Source organism: Coturnix japonica, chromosome W, assembly GCF_054131305.1.
Source record: "Coturnix japonica strain WE chromosome W, WE-NBRP24, whole genome shotgun sequence".
Taxonomy (NCBI): domain Eukaryota; kingdom Metazoa; phylum Chordata; class Aves; order Galliformes; family Phasianidae; genus Coturnix; species Coturnix japonica.
The window spans coordinates 28,198,115-28,213,550 of record NC_140701.1 but is presented as its reverse complement, the minus strand read 5'-3'; positions in this window follow the sequence as shown (position 1 = coordinate 28,213,550).

Sequence of the window (15,436 nt, the reverse complement as noted above, 5' to 3'; positions counted from 1 at the left end):
TGGTAAGAAAAAGAATTTTTGGCAAGATTCAAGAGTGATACCTGAGAGAGAACACCGTTTTTTCTGGTGTAAGTATTGATATTAGTGTGAAATACATCGGAAATTTGTCTGAAATGGATAATTCTTATGTTAATGTCATTATTTTGTAGGGGAAGACAGATATTCTGGAATAAATGAGTCATAATTTGTTACAAAGCATCGTTTTAAAGAGAATGTGTCTTCTTTTGGGGATGAAAACCAGTAATTTAGGGAGAAATTGCTATTTGTAGGGATGAAAAGCATTAGTTTGGGAAGAAAACCATAGTTTTGCAAGGATGAAGAGCGATACCTAAGAGTGTACTTTTCATTTCTGGGATAAGTGTCGATATTCATGTGACCTACTTCTAAAATTTGTCAGAAATCGATATTTCTGTTGGAAATGTCATTCTTTTTTAGATGAAAAGAGTTATTCTGGAAACAATGTCTAATATATGGCTACAAGCGATAATTTTGTAGAGAAATCGATTTCTTTTGAAGATGAAAACCACCTTTACGTTTAGAAAATGCTGTTTGTAGAGATGAAAAACATTATTTTGGTAAGAAAACCATATTTTTGCAAGGGTAAAGAGTGATACCTAAGAGAGACCTTTTTATTTCTGGTATAAGTATTGATATTCCTGTGAATTTTTTCTAAAATCTGTCAGAAAAGGATATATCTGTTGGAAATGTCCTTATTTTGTAGAGGAGAAAAGGTATTTCTGTTATTAACGTCCTCAATTTGTAGAAGAGAAAAGGTATTGAGGAAACAATGTGTCATATTTTGCTACCAAGCTTCATTTTGTAGAGAAAATGTCTTCTTTTGGGGATGAAAACCAGTATTTCTGGGAAACAACGCTATTTTAAAGGGATAAAAAGCATTATTTTGGTGAGAAAACCATGTCCTTGCAAGGATAAAGAATGATTCTTAGGAGAGAACTTTTATTTCCGGGATAGGTACTGATATTTGTGTGACATTCTTCTAAAATTTGTCAGAAATCGATATTTCTGTTGGAAATGTCCTTATTTTGAAGAGGGAAAGAGGTATTCCAATAACAGTGTTTCATATGTTGCTACAAGGGACCATTTGTAGAGAAAACGATTTCTATTGGGGATGAAAACCACTTTTTTGGGTAGAAAATGCAACTTGTAATGATGAAAAGCTTTGTATTGGTAAGAAAAAGAATTTTTGGCAAGATTCAAGAGTGATACCTGAGAGAGAACACCTTTTTTTCTGGTGTAAGTATTGATATTAGTGTGAAATACATCGGAAATTTGTCTGAAATGGATAATTCTTATGTTAATGTCATTATTTTGTAGGGGAAGACAGATATTCTGGAATAAATGAGTCATAATTTGTTACAAAGCATCGTTTTAAAGAGAATGTGTCTTCTTTTGGGGATGAAAACCAGTAATTTAGGGAGAAATTGCTATTTGTAGGGATGAAAAGCATTAGTTTGGGAAGAAAACCATAGTTTTGCAAGGATGAAGAGCGATACCTAAGAGTGTACTTTTCATTTCTGGGATAAGTGTCGATATTCATGTGACCTACTTCTAAAATTTGTCAGAAATCGATATTTCTGTTGGAAATGTCATTTTTTTTTTTGAACAAAAGAGTTATTCTGGAAACAATGTGTCATATATAGCTACAAACGATAATTTTGTAGAGAAATCGATTTCTTTTGAAGATGAAAACCACCTTTACGTTTAGAAAATGCTGTTTGTAGAGATGAAAAACATTATTTTGGTAAGAAAACCATATTTTTGCAAGGGTAAAGAGTGATACCTAAGAGAGACCTTTTTATTTCTGGTATAAGTATTGATATTCCTGTGAAATTTTTCTAAAATCTGTCAGAAAAGGATATATCTGTTGGAAATGTCCTTATTTTGTAGAGGAGAAAAGGTATTTCCGTTAGTAACGTCCTCAATTTGTAGAAGAGAAAAGGTATTGTGGAAACAATGTGTCATATTTTGCTACCAAGCTTCATTTTGTAGAGAAAATGTCTTCTTTTGGGGATGAAAACCAGTATTTCTGGGAAACAACGCTATTTTAAAGGGATAAAAAGCATTATTTTGGTGAGAAAACCATGTCCTTGCAAGGATAAAGAATGATTCTTAGGAGAGAACTTTTATTTCCGGGATAGGTACTGATATTTGTGTGACATTCTTCTAAAATTTGTCAGAAATCGATATTTCTGTTGGAAATGTCCTTATTTTGAAGAGGGAAAGAGGTATTCCAATAACAGTGTTTCATATGTTGCTACAAGGGACCATTTGTAGAGAAAACGATTTCTATTGGGGATGAAAACCACTTTTTTGGGTAGAAAATGCTACTTGTAATGATGAAAAGCTTTGTATTGGTAAGAAAAAGAATTTTTGGCAAGATTCAAGAGTGATACCTGAGAGAGAACACCTTTTTTTCTGGTGTAAGTATTGATATTAGTGTCAAATACATCGGAAATTTGTCTGAAATGGATAATTCTTATGTTAATGTCATTATTTTGTAGGGGAAGACAGATATTCTGGAATCAATGAGTCATAATTTGTTACAAAGCATCGTTTTAAAGAGAATGTGTCTTCTTTTGGGGATGAAAACCAGTAATTTAGGGAGAAATTGCTATTTGTAGGGATGAAAAGCATTAGTTTGGGAAGAAAACCATAGTTTTGCAAGGATGAAGAGTGATACCTAAGAGTGTACTTTTCATTTCTGGGATAAGTGTCGATATTCATGTGACCTACTTCTAAAATTTGTCAGAAATCGATATTTCTGTTGGAAATGTCATTCTTTTTTAGATGAAAAGAGTTATTCTGGAAACAATGTCTCATATATGGCTACAAGCGATAATTTTGTAGAGAAATCGATTTCTTTTGAAGATGAAAACCACCTTTACGTTTAGAAAATGCTGTTTGTAGAGATGAAAAACATTATTTTGGTAAGAAAACCATATTTTTGCAAGGGTAAAGAGTGATACCTAAGAGAGACCTTTTTATTTCTGGTATAAATATTGATATTCCTGTGAAATTTTTCTAAAATCTGGCAGAAAAGGATATATCTGTTGGAAATGTCCTTATTTTGTAGAGGAGAAAAGGTATTTCTGTTATTAACGTCCTCAATTTGTAGAAGAGAAAAGGTATTGAGGAAACAATGTGTCATATTTTGCTACCAAGCTTCATTTTGTAGAGAAAATGTCTTCTTTTGGGGATGAAAACCAGTATTTCTGGGAAACAATGCTATTTTAAAGGGATAAAAAGCATTATTTTGGTGAGAAAACCATGTCCTTGCAAGGATAAAGAATGATTCTTAGGAGAGAACTTTTATTTCCGGGATAGGTACTGATATTTGTGTGACATTCTTCTAAAATTTGTCAGAAATCGATATTTCTGTTGGAAATGTCCTTATTTTGAAGAGGGAAAGAGGTATTCCAATAACAGTGTTTCATATGTTGCTACAAGGGACCATTTGTAGAGAAAACGATTTCTATTGGGGATGAAAACCACTTTTTTGGGTAGAAAATGCTACTTGTAATGATGAAAAGCTTTGTATTGGTAAGAAAAAGAATTTTTGGCAAGATTCAAGAGTGATACCTGAGAGAGAACACCTTTTTTTCTGGTGTAAGTATTGATATTAGTGTCAAATACATCGGAAATTTGTCTGAAATGGATAATTCTTATGTTAATGTCATTATTTTGTAGGGGAAGACAGATATTCTGGAATCAATGAGTCATAATTTGTTACAAAGCATCGTTTTAAAGAGATTGTGTCTTCTTTTGGGGATGAAAACCAGTAATTTAGGGAGAAATTGCTATTTGTAGGGATGAAAAGCATTAGTTTGGGAAGAAAACCATAGTTTTGCAAGGATGAAGAGCGATACCTAAGAGTGTACTTTTCATTTCTGGGATAAGTGTCGATATTCATGTGACCTACTTCTAAAATTTGTCAGAAATCGATATTTCTGTTGGAAATGTCATTCTTTTTTAGATGAAAAGAGTTATTCGGGAAACAATGTCTCATATATGGCTACAAGCGATAATTTTGTAGAGAAATCGATTTCTTTTGAAGATGAAAACCACCTTTACGTTTAGAAAATGCTGTTTGTAGAGATGAAAAACATTATTTTGGTAAGAAAACCATATTTTTGCAAGGGTAAAGAGTGATACCTAAGAGAGACCTTTTTATTTCTGGTATAAATATTGATATTCCTGTGAAATTTTTCTAAAATCTGGCAGAAAAGGATATATCTGTTGGAAATGTCCTTATTTTGTAGAGGAGAAAAGGTATTTCTGTTATTAACGTCCTCAATTTGTAGAAGAGAAAAGGTATTGAGGAAACAATGTGTCATATTTTGCTACCAAGCTTCATTTTGTAGAGAAAATGTCTTCTTTTGGGGATGAAAACCAGTATTTCTGGGAAACAATGCTATTTTAAAGGGATAAAAAGCATTATTTTGGTGAGAAAACCATGTCCTTGCAAGGATAAAGAATGATTCTTAGGAGAGAACTTTTATTTCCGGGATAGGTACTGATATTTGTGTGACATTCTTCTAAAATTTGTCAGAAATCGATATTTCTGTTGGAAATGTCCTTATTTTGAAGAGGGAAAGAGGTATTCCAATAACAGTGTTTCATATGTTGCTACAAGGGACCATTTGTAGAGAAAACGATTTCTATTGGGGATGAAAACCACTTTTTTGGGTAGAAAATGCTACTTGTAATGATGAAAAGCTTTGTATTGGTAAGAAAAAGAATTTTTGGCAAGATTCAAGAGTGATACCTGAGAGAGAACACCTTTTTTTCTGGTGTAAGTATTGATATTAGTGTCAAATACATCGGAAATTTGTCTGAAATGGATAATTCTTATGTTAATGCCATTATTTTGTAGGGGAAGACAGATATTCTGGAATCAATGAGTCATAATTTGTTACAAAGCATCGTTTTAAAGAGATTGTGTCTTCTTTTGGGGATGAAAACCAGTAATTTAGGGAGAAATTGCTATTTGTAGGGATAAAAAGCATTAGTTTGGGAAGAAAACCATAGTTTTGCAAGGATGAAGAGCGATACCTAAGAGTGTACTTTTCATTTCTGGGATAAGTGTCGATATTCAAGTGACCTACTTCTAAAATTTGTCAGAAATCGATATTTCTGTTGGAAATGTCATTCTTTTTTAGATGAAAAGAGTTATTCGGGAAACAATGTGTCATATATGGCTACAAGCGATAATTTTGTAGAGAAATCAATTTCTTTTGAAGATGAAAACCACCTTTACGTTTAGAAAATGCTGTTTGTAGAGATGAAAAACATTATTTTGGTAAGAAAACCATATTTTTGCAAGGGTAAAGAGTGATACCTAAGAGAGACCTTTTTATTTCTGGTATAAGTATTGATATTCCTGTGAAATTTTTCTAAAATCTGGCAGAAAAGGATATATCTGTTGGAAATGTCCTTATTTTGTAGAGGAGAAAAGGTATTTCCGTTAGTAACGTCCTCAATTTGTAGAAGAGAAAAGGTATTGTGGAAACAATGTGTCATATTTTGCTACCAAGCTTCATTTTGTAGAGAAAATGTCTTCTTTTAGAAATGAAAACAAGTATTTCTGGGAAACAACGCTATTTTAAAGGGATAAAAAGCATTATTTTGGTGAGAAAACCATGTCCTTGCAAGAATAAAGAATGATTCTTAGGAGAGAACTTTTATTTCTGGGATAGGTACTGATATTTGTGTGACATTCTTCTAAAATTTGTCAGAAATTGATATTTCTGTTGGAAATGTCCTTATTTTTAAGAGGGAAAGAGGTATTCCAATAACAGTGTTTCATATGTTGCTACAAGGGACCATTTGTAGAGAAAACGATTTCTATTGGGGATGAAAACCACTTTTTTGGGTAGAAAATGCTACTTGTAATGATGAAAAGCTTTGTATTGGTAAGAAAAAGAATTTTTGGCAAGATTCAAGAGTGATACCTGAGAGAGAACACCTTTTTTTCTGGTGTAAGTATTGATATTAGTGTGAAATACATCGGAAATTTGTCTGAAATGGATAATTCTTATGTTAATGTCATTATTTTGTAGGGGAAGACAGATATTCTGGAATCAATGAGTCATAATTTGTTACAAAGCATCGTTTTAAAGAGAATGTGTCTTCTTTTGGGGATGAAAACCAGTAATTTAGGGAGAAATTGCTATTTGTAGGGATGAAAAGCATTAGTTTGGGAAGAAAACCATAGTTTTGCAAGGATGAAGAGTGATACCTAAGAGTGTACTTTTCATTTCTGGGATAAGGGTCGATATTCATGTGACCTACTTCTAAAATTTGTCAGAAATCGATATTTCTGTTGGAAATGTCATTCTTTTTTAGATGAAAAGAGTTATTCTGGAAACAATGTCTCATATATGGCTACAAGCGATAATTTTGTAGAGAAATCGATTTCTTTTGAAGATGAAAACCACCTTTACGTTTAGAAAATGCTGTTTGTAGAGATGAAAAACATTATTTTGGTAAGAAAACCATATTTTTGCAAGGGTAAAGAGTGATACCTAAGAGAGACCTTTTTATTGCTGGTATAAATATTGATATTCCTGTGAATTTTTTCTAAAATCTGTCAGAAAAGGATATATCTGTTGGAAATGTCCTTATTTTGTAGAGGAGAAAAGGTATTTCTGTTATTAACGTCCTCAATTTGTAGAAGAGAAAAGGTATTGAGGAAACAATGTGTCATATTTTGCTACCAAGCTTCATTTTGTAGAGAAAATGTCTTCTTTTGGGGATGAAAACCAGTATTTCTGGGAAACAACGCTATTTTAAAGGGATAAAAAGCATTATTTTGGTGAGAAAACCATGTCCTTGCAAGGATAAAGAATGATTCTTAGGAGAGAACTTTTATTTCCGGGATAGGTACTGATATTTGTGTGACATTCTTCTAAAATTTGTCAGAAATCGATATTTCTGTTGGAAATGTCCTTATTTTGAAGAGGGAAAGAGGTATTCCAATAACAGTGTTTCATATGTTGCTACAAGGGACCATTTGTAGAAAAAACGATTTCTATTGGGGATGAAAACCACTTTTTTGTATAGAAAATGCTACTTGTAATGATGAAAAGCTTTGTATTGGTAAGAAAAAGAATTTTTGGCAAGATTCAAGAGTGATACCTGAGAGAGAACACATTTTTTTCTGGTGTAAGTATTGATATTAGTGTCAAATACATCGGAAATTTGTCTGAAATGGATAATTCTTATGTTAATGTCATTATTTTGTAGGGGAAGACAGATATTCTGGAATCAATGAGTCATAATTTGTTACAAAGCATCGTTTTAAAGAGATTGTGTCTTCTTTTGGGGATGAAAACCAGTAATTTAGGGAGAAATTGCTATTTGTAGGGATAAATGCATTAGTTTGGGAAGAAAACCATAGTTTTGCAAGGATGAAGAGCGATACCTAAGAGTGTACTTTTCATTTCTGGGATAAGTGTCGATATTCAAGTGACCTACTTCTAAAATTTGTCAGAAATCGATATTTCTGTTGGAAATGTCATTCTTTTTTAGATGAAAAGAGTTATTCTGGAAACAATGTGTCATATATGGCTACAAGCGATAATTTTGTAGAGAAATCGATTTCTTTTGAAGATGAAAACCACCTTTACGTTTAGAAAATGCTCTTTGTAGAGATGAAAAACATTATTTTGGTAAGAAAACCATATTTTTGCAAGGGTAAAGAGTGATACCTAAGAGAGACCTTTTTATTTCTGGTATAAGTATTGATATTCCTGTGAAATTTTTCTAAAATCTGGCAGGAAAGGATATATCTGTTGGAAATGTCCTTATTTTGTAGAGGAGAAAAGGTATTTCTGTTAGTAACGTCCTCAATTTGTAGAAGAGAAAAGGTATTGTGGAAACAATGTGTCATATTTTGCTACCAAGCTTCATTTTGTAGAGAAAATGTCTTCTTTTAGAAATGAAAACAAGTATTTCTGGGAAACAACGCTATTTTAAAGGGATAAAAAGCATTATTTTGGAGAGAAAACCATGTCCTTGCAAGAATAAAGAATGATTCTTAGGAGAGAACTTTTATTTCTGGGATAGGTACTGATATTTGTGTGACATTCTTCTAAAATTTGTCAGAAATTGATATTTCTGTTGGAAATGTCCTTATTTTGAAGAGGGAAAGAGGTATTCCAATAACAGTGTTTCATATGTTGCTACAAGGGACCATTTGTAGAGAAAACGATTTCTATTGGGGATGAAAACCACTTTTTTGGGTAGAAAATGCTACTTGTAATGATGAAAAGCTTTGCATTGGTAAGAAAAAGAATTTTTGGCAAGATTCAAGAGTGATACCTGAGAGAGAACACCTTTTTTTCTGGTGTAAGTATTGATATTAGTGTGAAATACATCGGAAATTTGTCTGAAATGGATAATTCTTATGTTAATGTCATTATTTTGTAGGGGAAGACAGATATTCTGGAATCAATGAGTCATAATTTGTTACAAAGCATCGTTTTAAAGAGAATGTGTCTTCTTTTGGGGATGAAAACCAGTAATTTAGGGAGAAATTGCTATTTGTAGGGATGAAAAGCATTAGTTTGGGAAGAAAACCATAGTTTTGCAAGGATGAAGAGTGATACCTAAGAGTGTACTTTTCATTTCTGGGATAAGTGTCGATATTCATGTGACCTACTTCTAAAATTTGTCAGAAATCGATATTTCTGTTGGAAATGTCATTCTTTTTTAGATGAAAAGAGTTATTCTGGAAACAATGTCTCATATATGGCTACAAGCGATAATTTTGTAGAGAAATCGATTTCTTTTGAAGATGAAAACCACCTTTACGTTTAGAAAATGCTGTTTGTAGAGATGAAAAACATTATTTTGGTAAGAAAACCATATTTTTGCAAGGGTAAAGAGTGATACCTAAGAGAGACCTTTTTATTTCTGGTATAAATATTGATATTCCTGTGAATTTTTTCTAAAATCTGTCAGAAAAGGATATATCTGTTGGAAATGTCCTTATTTTGTAGAGGAGAAAAGGTATTTCTGTTATTAACGTCCTCAATTTGTAGAAGAGAAAAGGTATTGAGGAAACAATGTGTCATATTTTGCTACCAAGCTTCATTTTGTAGAGAAAATGTCTTCTTTTGGGGATGAAAACCAGTATTTCTGGGAAACAACGCTATTTTAAAGGGATAAAAAGCATTATTTTGGTGAGAAAACCATGTCCTTGCAAGGATAAAGAATGATTCTTAGGAGAGAACTTTTATTTCCGGGATAGGTACTGATATTTGTGTGACATTCTTCTAAAATTTGTCAGAAATCGATATTTCTGTTGGAAATGTCCTTATTTTGAAGAGGGAAAGAGGTATTCCAATAACAGTGTTTCATATGTTGCTACAAGGGACCATTTGTAGAAAAAACGATTTCTATTGGGGATGAAAACCACTTTTTTGTATAGAAAATGCTACTTGTAATGATGAAAAGCTTTGTATTGGTAAGAAAAAGAATTTTTGGCAAGATTCAAGAGTGATACCTGAGAGAGAACACATTTTTTTCTGGTGTAAGTATTGATATTAGTGTGAAATACATCGGAAATTTGTCTGAAATGGATAATTCTTATGTTAATGTCATTATTTTGTAGGGGAAGACAGATATTCTGGAATCAATGAGTCATAATTTGTTACAAAGCATCGTTTTAAAGAGAATGTGTCTTCTTTTGGGGATGAAAACCAGTAATTTAGAGAGAAATTGCTATTTGTAGGGATGAAAAGCATTAGTTTGGGAAGAAAACCATAGTTTTGCAAGGATGAAGAGTGATACCTAAGAGTGTACTTTTCATTTCTGGGATAAGTGTCGATATTCATGTGACCTACTTCTAAAATTTGTCAGAAATCGATATTTCTGTTGGAAATGTCATTCTTTTTTAGATGAAAAGAGTTATTCTGGAAACAATGTCTCATATATGGCTACAAGCGATAATTTTGTAGAGAAATCGATTTCTTTTGAAGATGAAAACCACCTTTACGTTTAGAAAATGCTGTTTGTAGAGATGAAAAACATTATTTTGGTAAGAAAACCATATTTTTGCAAGGGTAAAGAGTGATACCTAAGAGAGACCTTTTTATTGCTGGTATAAATATTGATATTCCTGTGAATTTTTTCTAAAATCTGTCAGAAAAGGATATATCTGTTGGAAATGTCCTTATTTTGTAGAGGAGAAAAGGTATTTCTGTTATTAACGTCTTCAATTTGTAGAAGAGAAAAGGTATTGAGGAAACAATGTGTCATATTTTGCTACCAAGCTTCATTTTGTAGAGAAAATGTCTTCTTTTGGGGATGAAAACCAGTATTTCTGGGAAACAACGCTATTTTAAAGGGATAAAAAGCATTATTTTGGTGAGAAAACCATGTCCTTGCAAGGATAAAGAATGATTCTTAGGAGAGAACTTTTATTTCCGGGATAGGTACTGATATTTGTGTGACATTCTTCTAAAATTTGTCAGAAATCGATATTTCTGTTGGAAATGTCCTTATTTTGAAGAGGGAAAGAGGTATTCCAATAACAGTGTTTCATATGTTGCTACAAGGGACCATTTGTAGAAAAAACGATTTCTATTGGGGATGAAAACCACTTTTTTGTATAGAAAATGCTACTTGTAATGATGAAAAGCTTTGTATTGGTAAGAAAAAGAATTTTTGGCAAGATTCAAGAGTGATACCTGAGAGAGAACACATTTTTTTCTGGTGTAAGTATTGATATTAGTGTCAAATACATCGGAAATTTGTCTGAAATGGATAATTCTTATGTTAATGTCATTATTTTGTAGGGGAAGACAGATATTCTGGAATCAATGAGTCATAATTTGTTACAAAGCATTGTTTTAAAGAGAATGTGTCTTCTTTTGGGGATGAAAACCAGTAATTTAGGGAGAAATTGCTATTTGTAGGGATAAAAAGCATTAGTTTGGGAAGAAAACCATAGTTTTGCAAGGATGAAGAGCGATACCTAAGAGTGTACTTTTCATTTCTGGGATAAGTGTCGATATTCAAGTGACCTACTTCTAAAATTTGTTAGAAATCGATATTTCTGTTGGAAATGTCATTCCTTTTTAGATGAAAAGAGTTATTCTGGAAACAATGTGTCATATATGGCTACAAACGATAATTTTGTAAAGAAATCGATTTCTTTTGAAGATGAAAACCACCTTTAGGTTTAGAAAATGCTGTTTGTAGAGATGAAAAACATTATTTTGGTAAGAAAACCATATTTTTGCAAGGGTAAAGAGTGATACCTAAGAGAGACCTTTTTATTTCTGGTATAAATATTGATATTCCTGTGAATTTTTTCTAAAATCTGTCAGAAAATTATATATCTGTTGGAAATGTCCTTATTTTGTAGAGGAGAAAAGGTATTTCTGTTATTAACGTCCTCAATTTGTAGAAGAGAAAAGGTATTGAGGAAACAATGTGTCATATTTTGCTACCAAGCTTCATTTTGTAGAGAAAATGTCTTCTTTTGGGGATGAAAACCAGTATTTCTGGGAAACAACGCTATTTTAAAGGGATAAAAAGCATTATTTTGGTGAGAAAACCATGTCCTTGCAAGGATAAAGAATGATTCTTAGGAGAGAACTTTTATTTCCGGGATAGGTACTGATATTTGTGTGACATTCTTCTAAAATTTGTCAGAAATCGATATTTCTGTTGGAAATGTCCTTATTTTGAAGAGGGAAAGAGGTATTCCAATAACAGTGTTTCATATGTTGCTACAAGGGACCATTTGTAGAAAAAACGATTTCTATTGGGGATGAAAACCACTTTTTTGGGTAGAAAATGCTACTTGTAATGATGAAAAGCTTTGTATTGGTAAGAAAAAGAATTTTTGGCAAGATTCAAGAGTGATACCTGAGAGAGAACACCTTTTTTTCTGGTGTAAGTATTGATATTAGTGTGAAATACATCGGAAATTTGTCTGAAATGGATAATTCTTATGTTAATGTCATTATTTTGTAGGGGAAGACAGATATTCTGGAATCAATGAGTCATAATTTGTTACAAAGCATCGTTTTAAAGAGATTGTGTCTTCTTTTGGGGATGAAAACCAGTAATTTAGGGAGAAATTGCTATTTGTAGGGATGAAAAGCATTAGTTTGGGAAGAAAACCATAGTTTTGCAAGGATGAAGAGCGATACCTAAGAGTGTACTTTTCATTTCTGGGATAAGTGTCGATATTCATGTGACCTACTTCTAAAATTTGTCAGAAATCGATATTTCTGTTGGAAATGTCATTCTTTTTTAGATGAAAAGAGTTATTCGGGAAACAATGTGTCATATATGGCTACAAGCGATAATTTTGTAGAGAAATCGATTTCTTTTGAAGATGAAAACCACCTTTACGTTTAGAAAATGCTGTTTGTAGAGATGAAAAACATTATTTTGGTAAGAAAACCATATTTTTGCAAGGGTAAAGAGTGATACCTAAGAGAGACCTTTTTATTTCTGGTATAAATATTGATATTCCTGTGAAATTTTTCTAAAATCTGTCAGAAAAGGATATATCTGTTGGAAATGTCCTTATTTTGTAGAGGAGAAAAGGTATTTCTGTTATTAACGTCCTCAATTTGTAGAAGAGAAAAGGTATTGAGGAAACAATGTGTCATATTTTGCTACCAAGCTTCATTTTGTAGAGAAAATGTCTTCTTTTGGGGATGAAAACCAGTATTTCTGGGAAACAATGCTATTTTAAAGGGATAAAAAGCATTATTTTGGTGAGAAAACCATGTCCTTGCAAGGATAAAGAATGATTCTTAGGAGAGAACTTTTATTTCCGGGATAGGTACTGATATTTGTGTGACATTCTTCTAAAATTTGTCAGAAATCGATATTTCTGTTGGAAATGTCCTTATTTTGAAGAGGGAAAGAGGTATTCCAATAACAGTGTTTCATATGTTGCTACAAGGGACCATTTGTAGAGAAAACGATTTCTATTGGGGATGAAAACCACTTTTTTGGGTAGAAAATGCAACTTGTAATGATGAAAAGCTTTGTATTGGTAAGAAAAAGAATTTTTGGCAAGATTCAAGAGTGATACCTGAGAGAGAACACCTTTTTTTCTGGTGTAAGTATTGATATTAGTGTGAAATACATCGGAAATTTGTCTGAAATGGATAATTCTTATGTTAATGTCATTATTTTGTAGGGGAAGACAGATATTCTGGAATCAATGAGTCATAATTTGTTACAAAGCATCGTTTTAAAGAGATTGTGTCTTCTTTTGGGGATGAAAACCAGTAATTTAGGGAGAAATTGCTATTTGTAGGGATAAAAAGCATTAGTTTGGGAAGAAAACCATAGTTTTGCAAGGATGAAGAGCGATACCTAAGAGTGTACTTTTCATTTCTGGGATAAGTGTCGATATTCAAGTGACCTACTTCTAAAATTTGTCAGAAATAGATATTTCTGTTGGAAATGTCATTCTTTTTTAGATGAAAAGAGTTATTCTGGAAACAATGTGTCATATATGGCTACAAGCGATAATTTTGTAGAGAAATCTATTTCTTTTGAAGATGAAAACCACCTTTACGTTTAGAAAATGCTGTTTGTAGAGATGGAAAACATTATTTTGGTAAGAAAACCATATTTTTGCAAGGGTAAAGAGTGATACCTAAGAGAGACCTTTTTATTGCTGGTATAAGTATTGATATTCCTGTGAAATTTTTCTAAAATCTGTCAGAAAAGGATGTATCTGTTGGAAATGTCCTTATTTTGTAGAGGAGAAAAGGTATTTCCGTTAGTAACGTCCTCAATTTGTAGAAGAGAAAAGGTATTCTGGAAACAATGTGTCATATTTTGCTACCAAGCTTCATTTTGTAGAGAAAATGTCTTCTTTTATAAATGAAAACAAGTATTTCTGGGAAACAACGCTATTTTAAAGGGATAAAAAGCATTATTTTGGTGAGAAAACCATGTCCTTGCAAGAATAAAGAATGATTCTTAGGAGAGAACTTTTATTTCCGGGATAGGTACTGATATTTGTGTGACATTCTTCTAAAATTTGTCAGAAATCGATATTTCTGTTGGAAATGTCCTTATTTTGAAGAGGGAAAGAGGTATTCCAATAACAGTGTTTCATATGTTGCTACAAGGGACCATTTGTAGAGAAAACGATTTCTATTGGGGATGAAAACCACTTTTTTGGGTAGAAAATGCTACTTGTAATGATGAAAAGCTTTGTATTGGTAAGAAAAAGAATTTTTTGCAAGATTCAAGAGTGATACCTGAGAGAGAACACATTTTTTTCTGGTGTAAGTATTGATATTAGTGTGAAATACATCGGAAATTTGTCTGAAATGGATAATTCTTATGTTAATGTCATTATTTTGTAGGGGAAGACAGATATTCTGGAATCAATGAGTCATAATTTGTTACAAAGCATCCTTTTAAAGAGAATGTGTCATCTTTTGGGGATGAAAACCAGTAATTTAGGGAGAAATTGCTATTTGTAGGGATGAAAAGCATTAGTTTGGGAAGAAAACCATAGTTTTGCAAGGATGAAGAGTGATACCTAAGAGTGTACTTTTCATTTCTGGGATAAGTGTCGATATTCATGTGACCTACTTCTAAAATTTGTCAGAAATCGATATTTCTGTTGGAAATGTCATTCTTTTTTAGATGAAAAGAGTTATTCTGGAAACAGTGTGTCATATATGGCTACAAACGATAATTTTGTAGAGAAATCGATTTCTTTTGAAGATGAAAACCACCTTTACATTTAGAAAATGCTGTTTGTAGAGATGAAAAACATTATTTTGGTAAGAAAACCATATTTTTGCAAGGGTAAAGAGTGATACCTAAGAGAGACCTTTTTATTGCTGGTATAAGTATTGATATTCCTGTGAAATTTTTCTAAAATCTGTCAGAAAAGGATATATCTGTTGGAAATGTCCTTATTTTGTAGAGGAGAAAAGGTATTTCTGTTAGTAATGTCCTCAGTTTGTAGAAGAGAAAAGGTATTGTGGAAACAATGTGTCATATTTTGCGACAAAGCTTCATTTTGTAGAGAAAATGTCTTCTTTTAGAAATGAAAACAAGTATTTCTGGGAAACAGCGCTATTTTAAAGGGATAAAAAGCATTATTTTGGTGAGAAAACCATGTCCTTGCAAGGATAAAGAATGATTCTTAGGAGAGAACTTTTATTTCCGGGATAGGTACTGATATTTGTGTGACATTCTTCTAAAATTTGTCAGAAATCGATATTTCTGTTGGAAATGTCCTTATTTTGAAGAGGGAAAGAGGTATTCCAATAACAGTGTTTCATATGTTGCTACAAGGGACCATTTGTAGAGAAAACGATTTCTATTGGGGATGAAAACCACTTTTTTGGGTAGAAAATGCTACTTGTAATGATGAAAAGCTTTGTATTGGTAAGAAAAAGAATTT